A 19,064-nucleotide genomic window follows, 5' to 3' on the forward strand; every position below is an offset into this window, starting at 1 on the left:
GTTTAAGGAAGCAATCAGAAAGCGAAAGCCCAGCTGCTCTGCCATACCTATTCCCTCCTCAGAGGTCTCTAGGAAACGTGCAGAATCCCTGCTGAGATCCAGGGGACATTTATGAAGCCTTGCTATAATTCCTCCCTGCTATGAAACTGGTACCCCAAAAAAGTCCCCGTTTAGTACAACTAGAGAATATTTTCTGCTAGATTTAAGTGGGATTTCTTGTGGGTTCATCAGATTCTATCCATTTTCCATAAGGAACCCCCATGCTGGGACCAAGACCCTTATTATTAATTTTATAGAACCCTCTCTGTAGTTGCTAAAAGTACAAATTTTTAAGTAAGAATCATTTGTAGAGCTAAGAATGTTTTGCCTTTGCTTTAGCAAGCTCACAAAAATGACTGCTTATCATTAATTGAGTGGAGAAGTATTCGGTTTGTGTTTGACCACCTTCACTTGTTTATCTCCAATAGGGCACGTTTTCCAAGTAATACTGATATCATTAAATGAGAATACAATTTGTTGAGTCGCTGAAAATTAAATGTTCCTGAAATTCCAAAAAAAAAGTCAAACTGGAAACATGATCAACATTGATAATCATAATGTCCAGAACATCCACACAACCAGACAGACCTCAGTTCAGATTGTATCTATCTATTTTTTATATCTCAGCCTTTCAGAAAAGATGGTCCTTATTTCATGGTAATAACAGAAGTAGCACAGGCACCTTCAGCAAATACTATTTATTATATACCCATCAGTGTATTTATGTTATTTAATAATCACACCAACCTAGGGTATAGGTACTACTTCTACTATCCTCATTTAATAGATAAGAGGATTGAGGCAGAGAAAATTTAATTAACCCACCCCAATGCCCCACAGCTGGTTGGTGCTTCTGGGATATCAAGCTACACAGTCTGGCTTCAGAGCCAAAAGTCTTAAATATTATTCCAAACTTCATCGATTTGCTTTCATAAATACCAGTTGCAATAATAGGCTAGTGAACTCCATGTCGATTTTCTTCCAGATTTCCCACATAAAATGCTTGGGGAGCATTAAAGAATGGTGTGAATCCCATCCTGCCTTTCAACGTGCCAGTCATTCCCTCCATCCATTCCCCACTCTTGGCTGTGACTTCTGTGTTTGATTCTGAATATTTCCACTGCACCTGATGAAATGTTGTGAATAATTGGCGCGGATGGTATGCTCTCCCCTGCCAAACTCACTGGACTCCATCTCTGTTGTGCTGACTTCACAGATGTCTGCAATGGCCACAGCACTGATAAGAGGCCCTCCTATGAGTGTCCTCAGGGTGCCCAACAATTTCTCCCCTACGGTCACCTCTCTTTCTCCACCTCCACCATTTCCCCCAGGATTGCAGGCCTGTCTGTGATCCTGCCCATACAGCTGTTTCTCTGAATCCCTCCAACACCCACACACCCAAGTTGCTCTGGAGTGGAGGGGATGCGTCTCTGCTCATGAGCCTCCATGGCCATCCTTGTTTTTCTTTGAGACAAAAGAAGTTTGTGAGCATGCTAAAAAGAAAGCCAAATTTAGATCATCTGTCCACTAAGAAGGAAAAGAAGAAATCACTGATTATATTCAAAACTTCCAAATATGTAAAATTTCACAAATATTCCACATTCCATTTTGGGGCCCTATGTCCAAAGTCCCTATGGGCAAAAAAATATTGGCTCCCTTATCATATATTTACCTCTTTCTATTTTACACCATTCCACTCAGTCCTTTTAAATGTTATTTTAAATTGAAATACAAGTTTTCAGAGTACAGTATGATGTTTTGATACATATACATTTTTGTAACAGTCAAATCAGAGTAATGGACATATCCATCACCTCAGACATTTATTATTTCTTTGTGGTAATGTATTAAAAATCCTCTCTTCTAAAGATTTCAAAATAGGTAGCACATTATCATTAACTGTAACCACCCTGATGTGCAATAGAACTCCAGAATTTGACCATCCCACCTAGCTCTAACTTAGGATCCACTGACCAAATTCTCCCTATCCTCCCCCCCCTGCCTCCATTCTACAGTTCCTGGGAGGCATCACTGTACTCTTAAATGCTATAGGATCAAGCTTTTTAGAATCCATGCATGAGTGAAATCATGTAGCATTTTACAAAAATCTCCCGTCTTTATTTAGACAAATTTCATTTTTCTCAGGTTCTAATCACCTACATGAATTGAAATCAAACCCAGTAATGAGGTAACATCTATGACAGAGTCCTGATACCGCATAGAAACAGACATCATAGTTTAACATTATTTTGTGGTTTCTCTCCATGTAGATTTAATATTAACCTGCAATTAGGAAGCATGCAATATGTGGGTACTTAAATTAAGCCATCCAGAAAGAGAACACTAAAAATATGCTTTTATATTAAAGTAATAATATTGTGTAGCTTTATATGTAAGATAATGATCTTGTTGAGAATTTACTATGATGCTCAATTATGGGTTTAGTGTCAAAAGCTCAAGAGTGAAGCTCTGGGGAAAGCTTCATCACTAGAAAAAACACAGAAATGACATCATATTTCCCAGCTTTAGTTTTATACATGTGTTTCTGGAAAAGGATGTAGTAATTGCTTTGTGACAATTATTTTAGTTTGGAAAAATATGTATTAATGTGAGAATTTTACTTCATGAAAACACAATGAGAATAAGGTAATACAAATACACTAAGAAGCAAATGAAATATTTTAAAATTTGGAAGAAGATGGTCCTTAAACACTCTGAATTAATATAATTTTATATATTTCAGATAAAGTATATACAAAGTGTATGGTCATATACAAAACAATCACATTTTAATTCATGCATCTCATTTTTTAAATTAAAGATTTAACATTGTATTAATGGAACCCTGTCAGCTATCACAGTTTCATGTGCATGGTAAAGATACGCTACTAGTGCTGTAATCAAAATAACTCCAACTCTCGATGTCATGTCATACTGTGTTCAATACTTATAAAAGTTCCCCTGAGCACCCAAGTAACACTTTCAAGCATGCTGCCCTAAACTTAAGGCTCTTCTCAAGCCAGTAGACATTCTCCAAGTGCTTAGCCAAACAAAACTCATGTTCCACTTCAATTCTCAAGTTCACTGACCTAAGAAAGCCACGTGACCAGAGACAATTATGATGGAAGCAGAGAAGTGCAATTCTTTCTTTGTCCAGAATGACTATAATATTTAACACAGTGGCAATAGGATTTTCATTGTTTTTGACCAATGAACTCTGCTCATAATAGCAGAATCAAATTGTAATTGGGTTATTTTTTCCTATAGAATGAATACAAGGGTAAATAAATAACTTTTCTCTCTGATGCCATGAAGTCCTCATGGTTTATATACATATGGCTGCAATGAAAAACAATTATTAATGTAAATAATATCTCAGTTTATAAGTAACTTCTGGAAATATTAAATGAATTGGATTAACCAGTCAAAAATCATTATCTGAGAGTCTTAAATATTTATCAGTGTATATTATGGTTAAGAATGAGGAAAAAACAACAAAAACTAAACATTTATAGAACATCAATTTTTTACAAGCTAGGCACAGATTATGTAATAAAATAGATGTCAGTAACAGAATGTAGAGATGACCTTGTCCAAATTCTTTGTGGTTGTGTGTTAAATATAATTCAAAAAGTTCAATTGCATAACATATAGAATTGCTTTATTTCAAGTTTATTGACACATGCTATCATATTTAATCTGCTGGGGTCATCGGCACCTCCATATCTTAGTCTGATCTGGGCTACAAAGGTGCCCTACCTAGAAGTTGTTCATTTCCATTCAAGTACACATAGGAGTGAAGCCAGCCCCATGGCTCTGTGACATCCAGACAGTGGCAATCATTTTAATAAATCTTATGGGTAGCATATACACATTTTCTAATTCTACGAGTTGGGTCCAAAAGAATGGCAGAGTTAGGAGAAATGCCATTTTCTTCTTCTGTCCCCCAAAACAGGCTACCAGATGTTTTTTCATGTGAACTCATATTCCATATATTTCTTTTCCACAGTAGACAGCTAAATATTTAGCTTACTCTGATTTGAGAATGTAGCTCAGTGCATGATGGAAACTCACAGAAAATCACACTGTGTTATGGGTTATACCTACCTATCTCCCCAAAGCCTCATATGCTCAAAGGTGGAGTTTGAGGGAAGGGATCAAAGGTGTGTGCTATTCATCAGTCAATTCATCTACTGATCAATTAATAGCTGGGCATGATGTTGGGAGGTGAACCTTGGTAGGAAGAGGTGGTTCACTGTGGGCATGGCCTGGAAGGGTGTCTATCCTCATTGATCCCTGCACTGCTTCCTGTCTACCATGCCATGGACTGTTTCTCCTCTGTCATATTCCTCTACCATGCTGCCCTGTCTTGGAATGGGCCAACTATAGACTAAAACTTCTACAAACTGTGAGACAAGATGAAGCTCTCCTCTTTGAACTTGTGGGTGTTGGGTATTTTGTCCCAGCAACTAGAAAGTAACAAAGAACAATGTACAAAATAACATTGTATCTGTCCATATTGCAAGAGGTTTGTTATACTTATTTTTTTATTTGAGCAATTTTGAAAATTACACACTAAAAGAATAAAACTTCTCTTCTATCTCTACCCTTAACACACTCCCCAGAGCAAACACTTAATTCTAAAATTTCAGATGTAGTGGCAAAGAGAGTATAATGGTGCCATTCAAAGTAAAAAATGTACTTAATAATAGTATTGGGAAAACAATACAGTATCTTCTACCTTTGTATAATGCAGTAATAAAAGTAGGTATTTTGCTTTAATTTTTTTGAAACTATATTGTAACATGTAAACGGGTCTATAAAACACAAAATAAAAAATAAAGTATGGAAAATGTTAATGCAATTAATGATAATCATCAATAAATTAGAGTGAAATGCCTGTAATGTTCTAAAATAAATAAGCACCTGCCAAAACTTTATTATTCTTGAAACTTTAATATTTAACCTGATAAAGATTTTACTACTTCAGATCTCACTAGAATGCTATTAATTCAGCAATTCAATGGGGCTTAATTGTGACCAATTTTTAATACTCTTAAAGTTGGACACTACCCATAGGAGTTTCCAATGAATTAGTCCCAATAGCTCAACTGGTGATTTTATAACTAGCTTTAAGCAATTACTGTAATTTTATAACCCACAAGTATTTTATTTGATTTTTTTCCTGGTGGATAAATTTAGTTCTAGCAGTTTTTCCTGGCTTTTGTTCAAAGAGTCCAATTCAGTAACCCAGTACTAAAATTTGATTCCTTTTCTCTTGTTCCCTCTATACTGTTGATTCTATGTGACAAAAATATAAATTCCCCAAACCAAATTTGGCCATCTCATTTCATTATTAAACTCATTTCTCCAGATTTTCTTTGTGGTACAATAACATCCATTCACCTTGTTTTCGATGAAGCACTATTACTTCTCACCAACTTCATGTAGTCCTGTTGTTTTCTCTCTGCTGGCTCGGGCCACAATGGTATGCTTTTAAAGAAAACATATGGGAAACACCAACAGACTGTGCTGCATCGAACAGATATTTTCTAAATGGCACTCTAGTGGCTAGATACAGTTCTTGTCACTTCAAAAGCTACACATCTTATTACACACTGTTTACTACTTCAAGCTTCAGTAGTAACTTGATACTGAACATTAAATCATCATATATTTTAGGTATGTGTATGAGCTTCCTAGAGGCACCCACCATAATGTTTAAATGGAAAAAGATTCAATTTTTTGCCCTTTAGCTTACACAATAAGTGTACATAGGCATCCATTTAATGTCAAGAAGGAATTTAAAAGATCCATTCTTGAGATTATCAGCTTCAAATTCAGGGTTCATAAATAGCAGGCTTTACAGATGAAATAGAGTTGAGTCATATGAAACAAGAAGTCTATATCATTATTCTTCAATTGATTATTCATATATATTAGCTTTAATTATTCAAACTGTTTTACCTGTAACCCTGTATCTTTTTAATAATGTCCTTTATAGGAGAGAAAGCAGTAAACCTGAAAAAGTCTCTGCTGAGCCTCTCACTCCTCTTCTGAGCCTCAAGAGATTTAATGTGTCAGTCTTGCTCTTGTAAATGCCCCAGCTACAGCTCTTTTTATTATGTTCTCACATAATCTTCTCATCTCAAGGGTCTTCACTCACTTGGAGCGATCTTTTGGGCTTAGACCAAGGCTCTACAGACTCAGCATATTTCTGTATTGTGTCTTTGAGACCTATTACTGGGAGAGGCTTGAATAACTGACACAAAACAGCTATTAGATGGCACACAAAGGATTTGATGAACTGGTTTGATACCCTTCCAAGTAAATTTTAAAAATCAGAATTTGAAACCTATTTGTAAGTAATTAAATTAGAGAAACACATTTTTATTTTTAATGTGTTTGCTACATATTTTTTATTTCAAGAGATTCTGATGTAGCATAACATAACAAGACTAAAATCTATTTGTAAGTGATACTATAATTGTTAGAGAAAAATCGGAAGGAATATTTTTTAAAAGGAAACAGTGAAAAGCCACTAGTTAATGATTAGTGAATAAAAATCAATTGATGAATTGATGAATAAAAATCAGTTTCTTATCCACACTGTTACAATATACAGAAAATTAATATTAAACAGCAATGCTGGAGTATACTAATATTAAAACTCTCTTCATGAAAAGGCACTTTTACCTTTAAAAAGCAAGCCATTGATTGGGAGAAAAAATCAGATGAAATACAAGTGTTCAGAAATGTGCTGTTTCTGTAGCCATTTACTGCATTTAGCTATTTAAATTTAATAAAATTTAAAGCATTCAGTTTAAAGCATCTTACCCTCATTTCAAGTGGTCAACAGTTATATGTGGCTACTGTCTACCATAATGACACCACATAAAGTCCTATTGAACAGAGTTAAACAAGAGTTCACCACCACGACACAGTGGTCTAAGAAAGTAATCTTGAACCTGACCTTCTTGATGGTAAAATAACAATATTCTATATGTGCCCAAAACAATGATTGGCAGTATGAAATGAATGAATACTGTTTAATAAGGCAAAAATTTGGTATTTACAATGAATATTCATTAGAATCAAAAATATTTATTTATTGCATTGTTTATTACTTATACTGAAATATTTATAATTTGACTATGTTAATTTTAGAAATAGTCACAATTTACTATAGTCTGGTACACAATTTAAATCAAATTTGAGTAATGGTGCTGTGTTTTAAGACATCCTGTGACATGTAGAAAAGTTTTATTGTGAAATAGAAAACATAATAAAATGATATATAGCTAAGCATAATAATTCCTGATGATCAAAATTTATTTAATTAGGATAATACATAAAGGCATAACATATAAGTCATTTTAATCAGATTGTCACAGTTTCAAATAAAAATAATATAACATAAAAACTGAATCCATCTCCTTATCATAAGTTATATTTCACTCTGATGTGCAACCAAGTCCAGTCCTCTTTAACCATAAAAGAAAACTGTCCATTTTCCAAGGCTGATATAAAGGGAAATATATATACACATATACTGGAGTTCACTTTTAAAGCCTTGGTTTTTGAAAAGTAATTCAGGACATCATTTTCTTTTCTGGAATCCAATTTCAGTGTAGGAAATTTGGACATGATATGCCTTTTCAAATGAATTAAAGTACATATTTGTGTAACTACTTTTGAATGCATTCACACAGAATTATTCAAAGTGTTTATTCAGATGAGTTCTACTGCCAACAAAAAAAGCCAAGTTTTAGATCCAATCTTTTCTAGTAAGCTGAGACACAAAATTTTTCTCAAACAATATTAGCAAGTTGTTGTCTTTCATTGGTTCAAAGTATCTTTCAGTGTCCAATGCCAGCCCCATTGCTTGACTTCCCTGTAGCACACGAGACTATTGCATTTACCAAGCAAGACTTTGAGCCCATTGACTTATGTCATGGACTATTGATTATGATAGTCATAATGCCCGTGGCTTTTTCCATTTTTCGTATTTTGCCCTCTTCCCTAAAAAAATTGATTCTGGATTTCTGGTGAGTAATATGAGAAAGTGGGCTATATTCAAAACTGCACTACCATCCATTTTATTTTCATAAGCAGACCAACTTCAATAGCAAACAGTGAAAATAAACCATCTGCTGCAGTTGTGCTTAATAATTGTGTCTACTCTACATAAACTATTCAAGACATTTCTTATTGCATAAAAATAAATGTTTTGTTGTACTCAAGAGAGTCACTAGATGAAAAGATTCATAATCATATTGCTGTGGGTTGAATCATGCATCCCCAATTCAGGTGTTCTAACCATTAATATCTCAGAATGTGATGTTGTTTAGAGACAGGGTCATTGCAGGAATAATTACTTGCATGGAAATGAGGTTTTACTGGAGTAAAGTGGACCCCTAATCCAGTATGGCTGGGAACCTTATAAAGGTGGGAAAATTGGTCACAAACACAGGGAGAACCACATGAAGAATGGAACTACTGCACCACTAGTCAATGAACTAACTAAAAGCTAGGAAAGAGTTTTGGACCAGTTTCTTACCAACTGCTAGCAAAGGAAATACAGCCCTTTGACATCTGTAATTCAGACATTGGGCTGCCAGACTATAGAATGGTCAATTTCTACTGTCTAAGACACTCAGTTTCTAGTATTTTTTATAGCAGCCTTAGCAAATTAATGCACACATCACATATTTATTGGCACCATTTAATAAAATTATGTCAAACAAATTAACTGAAATAGAAGGCACCACAAATTTTCACTTATTTTCACTTATAAATTTTCTCTAAATTCAGCTGCCTGTAGAAGATTAAGTACAAAAATATGAGTTAGATTATCTCTTTATGTTTGGCACATGTAATTCTTACATTGTTAGGTGTATAGTATTTTTAAATTTCCCATCTTAAAAATATGACATCAAATTTATATTTTTAGTTGTTAAATAATTATTTATCACCAGATGACCACTATTTCATTTACATTCTCAAATAGATGCTGTTGAATTTTGATAATTTGTTGAGTTTCACTGAAATTTTCATCATACATTTTTCTCTTAAGTGTGAAATTTCTGCCTTAGATTTCTCATTCACCATGACACATTTCCAGAAAAGGTACACTCTGCACATTAAACAGGTAGGAGTATTCTATTGTTCCACCAAGAAACTGTGTCCCAATTTTCCTTGAAATATGTACTTCAATTAGCCTATATTATGCCCACTTTCTAGAGAGAGAAGTTTTTAAGCACCATTTCTTTTCTTAACATTCACGTTTGGCAGGGATGCTATGTAATGACCAATGCTATACATTATAGTGGATTGGAGCCTCATCCTCATAGTCTCTATAAATGGAGACTCAGATATTGAAATCCAGTGGCTTCCTACTGTCCTAGTGCCAGATCTGCCAATTCTAAAGGGTGACAAATAAAAATGCATCAGAGAGAATGAAAAAAAAAGCATATCCTTAGATCATTCATGTCTTCTGGGCCTCCCTCCAGTTAGACACTTTTGATTTGTTAGAGTTCTCCACTATGTACTCATGGAAATTTGGACTCAAAAGACAAAGAGGTTGTTTGCTTTTTGAAGGCTGTGCCCTTCACCAAGCAGTGTATGGCTCATGTCTAGATGTCCCCTCAAAGGCTCATGCAGCCATAGGTGTGGCTTTAAAGAGGTGATTGGATCTAGGGTTTGTGCTGCTGGGATTAAAGATGTGTGATTACTAAATTAGCCTACTGATTGGTTTGGCACAGTTCTTAGTGTGGATAAAAGGAAATCCCACTCTACGTATGAATGCTACCTGCCCTAAGGATGTGTAGTGTGGGTATAATATAAGGGACTTGACAAAGGGCTGCTGTCACCTCTTGCTGCTTGCTTTTTCACTGATTCACTAGTTTACTGCTTTGCTGCCTTCTGCCCACCATGAACTGTTTCTCCTTTGTGTTTCCCTTTGCCATGCCACCCTGCCTTGGAGCCAGAAAACTATAAAACCTCTACAAACTGTGAACCAAAATAAACCTTTCTACATTTAACCTTGAGTGTTGGGTATTTTGTTCCAGCAATGAATAAAGCAACCAAGACACACAGGATACAGAGTTGGACAGGAGGCCTCTGCTGAAAGCAGAAAAAAACACAGACTGGAGACTGAATTGTGTTCTCCAGATCCCCAGAAACTCTGCTGTGTGCCAGACGGGCATCCAGGCCGGGTCTATATTTCATGGTCTTTGAAGAATGTAAAAGGAACTTGAGTGCCACCAATAAGCCATGGAAACAAGAAAAAAGATTTTGTTCAAGAAAGGAGGGTATCAGAGGTAGGTTTCCAGAGGACTGGGAGGGAGAGAGAACACAACCACCATCACAAGGTTTTGGAAAACTCGATGCAGTTCTGGGTTAGAGAGAACTAAAAAGGGGTTCCTCCATCACAGAGTTTTAGGGAGTACATTTGGTAGGGTGGATAGATTTATCTACCCCTGAGAGGGAAAAGTTTCTAGGAAGGAAGACTTTGGGAACTTTGAGGATAAAACCTTGCCTATTCTTGCAGTCCTTGAGGACCCCTCAAAGGACCATCTCAAACACCTCCTGACCCTTCCCCCTGGGCCTGACTGACTTCAGGATATAGCCAAGGCACTGATTCAGTGGGACATGCCCAGATTCCTGGCACAGTTTCCAGACACAACTGTCCCCTGCTTCATGATAGCATTCCCACTCTGCTTAAGTCAATCTTATATCAAGTCCTTTTTATTTCCTGTGTAGAGTGATGGAAAATTGAGGCATAAATACTCATTAAGGTCTTGCTCTATAATTTGTGCCTCAGGGGTAAAATGATATCATAATTATTTCACCTAGACATCAACAAAAGAAATCTTATCATCTTAACCACACATACTCAAATAATACTGTAATTTCTACTTCAAAACTTTAAATGCCCTCTTTCTCAAAATTCTCACATCTTTTTACAGATTATAGTGACTTTCTCTCTGAGCTAGTTTTATATCCTCTAAATTCATTTCTCTATTTCCTCTCAAACACCAGGTTCTTTTCTGCAATACAAATTTTATACTGTATATATGAGATATATTATGTGTAAAGGCATAATATATTTTATAAGTAGTTTTAACTAGAGATATTTTAATGGAAAAATAAGAATGCCTAACATATGTTAAACCAATAAATAAAAGCAAAATAGCAGATTTTTACTTCTTTGACTCTTCTAAGACAGAATCTGGCACTTTTTCTCCAAGATCTCAGCATCAGGATTTATATTTTTCAATCTACATTATGCCAGGGTGGTTGCAAAATGGTGACTGAGTTAAATTGGTGCAAAAAGAGATATGCCTCTGCCTTCTCTAAGTTTGCAATCTTTAGAATAAAATCATTTATTTTAAAGGGAAATTCATGTACTCTTAAACTATATGGCTTTGCACATAAATCTAAATTCCTAAGCTGTCTTGGTCATTCATGAGTTGAGACCTACTGCTCCTTTCCAAGCTTACACTGTCCAATCCCATAGCTCTAACATGAGAGTAGAGCTCACATCCTTCTCTTTTGGGTCCCCATTTTCTTGCACAAGCCCAGGACATGAGCAGTAGTCACAATATATGTATGTACATATATATATATGTTTTTGCTTAAATTCTTTTATTGGTACATTTTAGATATGCAGTACATTTACATTTCTCATTGGCTGCTTGTACCTGTACATGATGTATCTTGGTTCTTATTTTTTCCCCATTACCTGTGCACCCTTTCCCCCCTCCACCCTTCCCTATTTACATAGATTTTGTTTCCATTTTTTTTTTCTTTTCTAGTAATTTTTCCTTTCCCTTCTTTCCTTTACCCTTCTCCTTCCATTTCCCCTACCCCTTTGGATCTTCTCTTTCTATTTCAAATTATCAAGAATTAAAAGGATCATACTACAGTGATATATGTGCACCCATGTTTATAGCAGCACAGTTTGTAATAGCTAAAGCTTGGAAACAGCCCAAGTGCCAATCAACTGGAAACTGGATAAAGAAGATGTGGGGTTTTTTTATAAAATGGAGTACTACTCAGCCATAAAGAACAAGAAACTAGAGACATTTATAGCTAAATGGGTGCATATTGAGGCCATACTCTTAAGTGAAATAAATAGGACACGTACAAATCCCCAGTAGTCTCTCTAGTGTGAGAAACTGAAAGTGTAAATAAGGATTAAAATGAATAATTGATAATTTGAAACACAATGTATTTTTGATCAATGAAGATTATTCTGTTGTTTTATACTTGATACTTTCTTTATTATCACCTACAAATTGTTAAGTGGAAGTACCATGCTACCTGAACATAGAAGTAATATAATTGTTTTTCTTTCCTTGCATCCCACATATGTAGAGCACTTCCGGGTCCATAGTACAATCCCATCAGTACTTAAGATGCCTACTCCTTTACCACCTGCTGGGCCTAGTTTCCCTGGAAAGACCTAATAGTGCTTCTAAAAGCCTCATGGATTCTTGCAGTGAGAACATTGTTAGCATTTGCTCATTGCAGAGGTTATTGAAAGCTTCTGAAGTTCATCATCTTTACATCTCCAAAAATTTACGACTTTAAAATAATTTGTGATAATTTAGTAACCATGCTGAATATACTAAATGACTAATCTATAAAATTGTATAATGAGCACAGACCACAAAAGATGAATAAAATAAATCATTCATAATGGTCAATTCCAGTTGGCCATACTCTGAGAAAATTATTCATGGGAACTATTTAACTTAGTTTTTATTGACTCATGTATACCTTCATTTAAGTAATTGCACAGTGACTCGATTATAGGACTTTTTTTTAACATTTTAATACAAATAACCCATGTACCTAATTTTCAAGAAATAAAAATAAATTTTACTACGAAAAATACCCAATTACACTATTAGGAGGAACATTTGAAAAAGATAAAAAAAATTTAGGTCTAACATTTTTTCTTCCATTATTGAGATATTAAAATGATACTACAATATAGTGAAGATATAGTAAATAATATTATATAACAGATTTAAATGGCATATAAACAGTGATATATAGCATTAATTTACATGCAATAATAGGTCTTTTAAGATTACAAATTTAGAATTAAAATGTGCCAAAAGAAAGCAATGACAAAAATGATATTATCTTACTAATCATGATAATAATGTTCACAACTTTCATGATTCTGAATATTTTCACATACATTATACATTTTTATCTATAATAATATCAAATGGTTGATCTCCAAGAATTAAATTCTTTTGCATTATTTTCTTTGCTTCTTTATATTTATCTTTAATTGTAAGCAGAACTGACATTAATTGAACCCATTTGAAAAGACTTAGAATTTGTTTCTCAAAGGAGAGGTATTTATAGTCAATACCACACAATGAAATTATGTATATATTTTGGCAATTCAATTATTAACATTATGAGAAGAAAAAAGAGTGAGAAAACAAAGCAACAAAGACACATCAATAGAAATAACTCATTTTTAAGATACTATTCTAGAAATAACACACACTTAAAACTTGCAGGCATTCTAGACCTGAATATGCCTACTTTCCCAAATAATTTAGAAATCATGGAAATAATGTTATCTATTGATAATTAAACTTGAAAATCAACATTATGTATCAGTTTAAAAACTGGACCACAACCGTACAAAAATTCTTAACATAAAGAAAGAAGGTGATCATTAAAAAGAAATACAACACAAATGAAAGCATCAATATGTTCTGTAAGTGCCCTTGAAACTGCTGCCAGAATAAGGAAATCTTGAGAACAGATGAACCTCACCCCTACAAATGGCAGCTCCCTCGAAGGGCCCTTGCATACCCAACAAGTACTTGCTGTTCTGAATGTAGTCTCCACATAACGTCTTATTATTTGGCTGACATGGATTATAAAGAGAGATTATATCAGGAACAAATCAAACTATCTCTCTCTAGGCATCTTTACATTGTATTTTACCCATTGGACTTTTAAGGTATAATGATCATTTTTCTGACCATCTTCTGGAAGCAAATGAACATGGAATGATCAAGAGTACTAATCGCTAAACCAGTGAGATTATGATAACAAAATTAAAATTAATTTAACATTTACTGCTGGGAGACACTATATAAAGTACTTTAACAGTTTCAATTTGCTGTCCTTAAAAACATCAAACCTGCTAAGGTCAGTCTTAGTATTATACCCATTTTACTGGTGGACAAATTAATTTTTAAAGCAGTGAGGGGAAATGTTCAGTTTTCCTACTACTCAGAGGGCTTAGAAGCAAATATAAGTCTGTGTGTCCTTGGGCTTGTGCCTTTATCCTTCACTGAGAGGTCCCCAAACCATGTCACTGTAGGATGTACAACTGGAGCTCACTGACCAATTTCCTTTGAGGCTTTTACAACTGGTATATTTGGGGAAATATAGGTACAATAGAAACTATTTTTATGATTTTGTAGACCAATACATTTTCAGTCTAAAACAACTGAACCATAGTATTATTGAGGGGAGTTTTAACAAAGAGGTGGGAAATGAAAAGGGACAGGGACATTGACAAATCTTTTGTTATGTATTAGCATAGCAGAATAGTAAAAGCCCTGACTGCCCCTGCTGAGGTGTAGCTACTTTCTGTAAGTGAAGCACTTTAGTCTTCATGGATGTCAGTCTTCACAAGCATTAATTCAGCTTCAAAGAAAAACCTGGCAGCTTCATCTGTCTCCCGAGACATTGTATCATGACTTGCTACAGAAGCACTTTGCATTTAAAATGTGGAAAATGTTCAAAAACATTACAGTTTGAATGGAAGAGTTAAAAGCTTTAACCACTAGACTGTGGTAACCAACTTAAGTCACTGAACATAGAAATATAAAAGTTGTACTATATACAATGTTGATGGATAAGCCTTGGAATCAAAATATTTTGCTAACAAACATATTCCTTACACCTCTGAAAAGCTACTAATAAACACTCAGCAAAGGATAAGAAGTGGCAAAGTGAGTAAGATGAGATTCCTATCTTTTCAAGTTCTGAGCTCATCTGACATAATAATTTCTGTCAACTATAACTCCATGATACATTTAAAAAAAGTATTCTGTTAGTATTCTCCTAACTGGACAGAATTGCCAGACAAAATCACTCAATCTTTGATTAGTAATGATATCATTCAATAGAGATAAGTTTCTGAACAAAAGAATAGATTCCATCAACAGGATTCCAGAGTACAGACTATTGATACATTAAAAGTCAGTCTAGAGCCCAGAGGTAGGGGCTTCTGGGAAACCATTCCACTGCTCCCACACAGAGGAAGGGGATACCGAGCTGCCAATCCACCACTCCCAGCCCAGAGGTAGGGGCTTCTGGGTCCCCATTCCACTACTCCAGTGCAGAGGAGGTGAAGCACGTAGGCACCAACAGCACCCCCCCCCATTGAAATGAGAAGACATGTAAACAAGTCTCAAACTCAGACTTCCAGATGACCTACAGCAATCCCAAAGGGAAAGGAGATGGAACACTTTGATACTCAAACACCTGGACTCCCTGAACTGGCAAGAAAAGATGATCTGGAAAAAGTGAAATCAGAAATAATTTCTCAGATAACAGCAGAGATTGTGCCCATAGTGTAAGACATGATTCATAAATCTAGAGAGGAACAAATAAAAAAAAAATAGAGGAGCTGAAGAACATGATGGAATCCCAACATAGGAAAAAAATAGTATCCATAAAACAGATGTAAACAGACTTTCAAGATATTAAAAACTCCATTGAAAGTCTACACAGCAGAATGAGCCAATATGAGGACAAAATTTCAGATACAGAAGATAAGATTGCAATCAGTGAACAGGAAAAGAAAAATTGCTTTAAAATTGTAAGGGACCATGAGAAATGAGTCCAGCAGCTGCTAGATGATGCAAAGAAGAATAACATAAGACTGTTTGGAATCAACAACAAAACAGGAGAAAGTGCAGATGACATTTAAAAAAACTGTTCAAAGAAGTAATGGCAGAAAACTTCCCAAGGAGGGGGAAAGAACTTGTCATACAGATAACTGAGGCATATAGGACTCCAAATAATGCTGATCAAAAAAAATCTACACATAGGCATATAACTGTTAAGATTCCAGAAACTCAAAAGAAGAACAAAGTTCTATAAGCAGTTAGAGAAAAGAAATAAATTACATACAAAGAAGAGCCCATCAGAATTACAGCAGACTTCTCAATGCAAACCATGACTGCAAGAAGAGCTTGGAGTGACATATTGCAAGGCCTAAAGCGAAACAGCCTCCAACCCAGACTGATGTACCCTGCAAAACTATCTTTCAAAATTGATGGACAAATAAGATACTTTCATAACAAAGAGCACTTTAGGAACTTCATGAATAGCAAATCATCACTCCAAAAAATTTTAAACAATATCCTAGGAAAAGAAAACAAGGATCACTGCCCCAGGAAGCACAGCAGAATGAATCCATCAGGCGTAACAAGAAATTAAATGTAAAGGGGGAAAATCCAACAAAAAGAAAAAGTTATGACAAAATAGATTGAAAGTTAAAGGGTGGAAAACAATACTCCATGCGATGGGAACAAAAACAAAGCAGGAGTAGCTATCCTCTTTGCAGATCAAGTGGATTTCAAAGCAACACTGATTAAGAGAGACGAAGAAGGACACTACATCCTTCTAAAGGGAACAATCCAACAGGAAGAGATGACAATCATAAATATCTATGCACCAAACACTTATGCACCCAACTATATAAAACAAATTCTAACATACATGAAAAGTCATATATGCACTAATACAATTGAGGTGGGGGACCTCAATACCCCACTGTCACAAATAGATCAACTAGACACACAAAAAAAGCAATGAAATACTAGAACTCAATCGAACTCTTGAACAAATGAACTTAACAGATGTTTGCAGAGTGTTCCACCCCACAAAATCAGAATACACATTTTTTTCAGCTGCACACAGGTGGTTCTCCAAAATAGAGAACATGTTTAAACAAGTGCAAAGGAATTGAAATTATTCCCTGTATACTATCAGACCATAGTGCGGTGAAATTGGAGATCAATAGCAAAAGAAATGGCAAAAACTACATAAACACATGGAAATTGTACAACACACTTCTGAATAACCAATGGGTCACAGAGGAAATTAAAGAAGAAATCAGACAGTTCCTAAAATTAAATGAAAATGACAATACAACATATTGGAATTTATGGGACAAAATGAAATCAGACTTACGAGGGAAATTTATACCATGAATACACATATTAGGAAAACAGAGCAATCAAAATTAAACAACCTGATGCTGAAACTCAAGCTTCCACAAAAAGGAGAGCAGGACAAACCCAAAGCTCATCCAAGGGAGGAAATTATAAAAATCAGAGCAGAAATCAATGCAATGGAGACTAGGAGAATGATACAAAAAATCAATGAAGCCAAGAGTTGATTCTTCAAGAGAATAAACACAATTGACAAACCATTAGCCAACCTTATCAGAAAAAGGAAAGAAAAGCCCCACATCCATGCAATTAGGAATGAAAAGGATGAAAATACAATGGACCCAGCAGAAATCCAGAGGATCTTCAATACCTACTTCCAGAACCTATATGCCAATACAATGGAAGACACAGAAGAAATGGACAGATTCCTAGATACACATGAATTACCAAAGTTGAATAAAGAAGACCTAAATATTCTAAACAACCCAATATCAACCCATGAAATTGAAAACATAATTAAAATCTTACCAACTAAGTAAAGCCCAGGTCCTGATGGCTTCACTGCTGAATTATGCAACACATCTACAGAGGAACTACTGTCACTACTGTGTAAACCCTTCAATGAAATTGAAAGGGAAGCAATACTCCCAACTTCATTCTTGGAACCAAGCATCACCTTGATGCCTAAAGCAGAGAAAGACCCAACCACAAAAAAGAGAACTATAGGCCAATCTCACTGATGAACATAAATGCAAAAATCCTTAAGATATTGGTAAAGAGAGTGCAGAAGATCATCTAGAAGATCATACACCCTGGCCAAGTGGGATTCATCCCAGGGATGCAGGGATGGTATAACATACACAAATCAATCGATGTAATACACTATATCAATAGACCCAAGGACAGAAACCGTATGATTATCTCCATAGATGGAGAAAAAGCATTTGACAAAATCCAACATGCATTTATCATAAAAACCCTACAAAAAATTGGAATAGATGGTCTCTACTTCAATCTGATAAAAGCCATCTGTGAAAAACCAACAGCCAATATCATACTAAATAGTCAAAAACTGAAATCCTTCACACTAAAATCAGGAACAAGACAAGGATGTCCACTATCACCACTCTTGTTCAATATAGTTTGGAAACATTAGCCATGGCAATTAGACAAGACAAAGAAATAAAAGGAATAAAGATAGAAAATGAAGAAGTCAAATTGTCATTATTTGCAGATGACATGATACTCTATATAGAACTCCACCAAAAGTCTTCTATACTTAATAACCAAATTCAGTAAAGTAGCTAGATACAAGGTCAACACACAAAAATCAACAATTTTCCTCTACACAAACAACAGACTCACTGAGAGAGAAACAGGGCAAACAATTCCTTTCACAAAAGCATCCAAAAAAATGAAATACCTAGGAATCAACCAAACGAAAGAAATCAAAGCCCTCTTCTCTGAAAACTATAGCACTCTGAAAAGAGAGATTGAAGATGATATCAGAAAATGGACAGACATCCCCGCTCCTGGGTAGGAAGGATCAATATAATGAAAATAGCCATACTTCCAAAACTGCTACATAGATTCAATGCAATCCTAATTGAAATCCCAGCAGCATACTTCAAGGACTTTGAGAAAACAATCCAAAAAATCATTTTGAACAAGAGGTGACCCAGAATAGCAAAAGCAATTCTAGGTAACAGAGACATGGTAGGGGGTATCACAACCCCCAACTTGAAACTATACTACAAAGCTACTGTGATAAAACCAGCACAGTAGTGG

Source organism: Heterocephalus glaber, unplaced genomic scaffold, assembly GCF_053883595.1.
Source record: "Heterocephalus glaber isolate CG9 unplaced genomic scaffold, H.glaber_assembly_v1.0 deba00001465, whole genome shotgun sequence".
Lineage (NCBI taxonomy): Eukaryota > Metazoa > Chordata > Mammalia > Rodentia > Bathyergidae > Heterocephalus > Heterocephalus glaber.